The sequence below is a fragment of the Orycteropus afer genome, unplaced genomic scaffold (assembly GCF_000298275.1).
Source record: "Orycteropus afer afer isolate SDZICR_OR568_19922 unplaced genomic scaffold, OryAfe1.0 scaffold00470, whole genome shotgun sequence".
Taxonomy (NCBI): Eukaryota; Metazoa; Chordata; class Mammalia; order Tubulidentata; family Orycteropodidae; genus Orycteropus; species Orycteropus afer.
Genome location: NW_006922057.1, coordinates 878,428 through 880,548, shown reverse-complemented (window position 1 = coordinate 880,548; position 2,121 = coordinate 878,428). Strand labels below are relative to the sequence as shown.

The 2,121-nt window shown below is 44.6% G+C and overlaps 1 protein-coding gene across 1 annotated transcript in view; it reads right to left on the bottom strand.

Annotated features, from left to right (window-relative positions):
- IQCK (IQ motif containing K) overlaps window positions 1-2,121 on the bottom strand; it is a 248,949-nt gene that overhangs the window by 665 nt on the left and 246,163 nt on the right. The window lies entirely within an intron of this gene.

The following is a 2,121-nucleotide window of genomic DNA, read 5'->3' as shown; positions in this document are numbered from 1 at the left end:
ACTCACAGCTAATGGATTAGCCACAGTTCGGTTTAACACCCATTGACCAAGTATATACTGCATACTGGGCTTTGTGCTAGCCTTTGGGAGTGGGGACATGAATGACAGTTATTATTATTATTATTTTATTATGATTATTATTATACCTCACATAGTTTAGGTGCATTGCATTTTAATCTTCAAAACAACCCAATAAGGCAGGAATTACTATTCCCATTTTACAAATGAGGAAATGGAGAGTTTAAGTAACTTGTCAAGTCACACAGCTAGGAAATGGTAGATGTGGCATTCAAATGTAGACAGACTGGTCCCAGCTGCCCTTATGGGACCTAGGAAACATGAAGGACACAGGGCAAATAAGGCATGGTGTGAGTAAAAACATCTTACTTCCATATTCCAGGTGTTATGGGAACACAAAGGGGGCACCTGAGCCTGGAATAGTTAGAAAATACTTCACAGAGGAAATGATGCCTGGGCTCAGTTTTGACAGGTGAACTGGGATTAGCCACAGGGAGAAGGGAGTGGAGTATAATGGTCTTCCGGGGAGAGAGTGCAGCCTGTCCAAGGTGTGGAGATGTGAAACAGTCCTGGGTGATTTGGCACAGAAAGACCATAGTCACTCCTACCATTCCCTTTTCTGCTTCATCCTTCTACTTTGAACTTGCTGGAGGCAAGGCTTTAATAAGATGTTCCCAAGACTGGAAGTTACTTTATACATGTGGATGTGTGTCACCATTATTCTTTAAAAAAAAAGTCTGAAGTCCCAAAAGAAAGCTGCAAGATATCCTAACAAATAAAAGACCACATTTTCTCAAGACATTCCAGTGATAATGGTTTCCTGACTCAGCTCTTCACAGGAACTATTAAGCATAGCTACTTTGGTGTTTTCTTTATTTAATCTGCTCCATTCATCTAAAATGTGGTACCAAAAAACAAACCCACTGCCATCGAGTCAATTCTGACTCATAGCAACCCCCACTGGGTTTCCAAAGCTTTAAGTCTATCGATGGAAGTAGATTGCTTCATCTTCCTCCCACAAACCAGCTCGTGGATTAGCAGCCAAATGCCTTACCCATTACATCACCAGAGCTCCTTTAAAGTATGGTTGGAAGCTCTGGTGGCATAGTGTCTATGGCATTTGACTGCTAAGCAGAAGGCTGGTGGTTCAAACCCACTAGCCACTCCTCAGAAGGAAGACCAGGCAATCTTCTTCCATAGAGATAACACCTTGGAAACCCAAGGAGGGGTCGCTATGAGTCAAATAGACTCAACAGCAGTGAGTTACTAGCTTTCTATTCTGAGGAACATACCGTAGTGAGCATGTGTGACTGGGGATATCACACAGCTCCACGTCCACATCAGTGGCCCATTCCCCTCTATGCAGGGTTCCTAGGTCCTCAGAGGGAAGAGCTGGTCTGCTTGCTTGCTCCTCTCCTCCTGTTGGCCTGACAGTGAGAACTGCTGTCTCAGCTGCTGGGAGGGATGCTGGAGAAACTGAAGCAGAAATGGGAAGCTCACATGCTTGCAGGCCCCCACATTTAAGGAAAATGAGTCAAGGGAGCCCAGGGTGGTGGCAAACTAGAGGGCATAAGTTTATCCACAGGGGCCTGTTGTCCCCCACTGTGCAGTCATGGTGGCACTGTGAAACCAGGGTCAAATCACCTGCTGTTCCAGACCACAAATGGGTCTTGTAACTTCCTATCCTAGCACTTAGATCTTTTATTATTATTTTAATTTTTATTGTGATTTGAGTGAAAGTTTATGGAGCAAATTTATTTTCCATACAGCACTTCACAAAAATTGTTTCATGACGCTGACTGCAATTCCCCACAGTGTAGTAGCTCTCTTCCCACTCCCTCCCCACAGTTACCTCTTCCTTGTGTTCTTCTCTCCCATGCACTCCTGCCTCCGAGCTGTCTCCCTGTGCATACACTGCCCTTCTATTCTCCTGTGATTGATCATTCCAAGTAGTTTATCTACCTGATGTAAATGTTCACCTTATATGCCTGTCTATTGTTTGGCTGGAAGCCACATGAGTGAGTTTAATTCCAGACCTGAAGGGTGGCTAGAGGCCACAGTCTCAGGGGTCTTACCAGGCTGCATCAGGCCAGCAAATCTGGT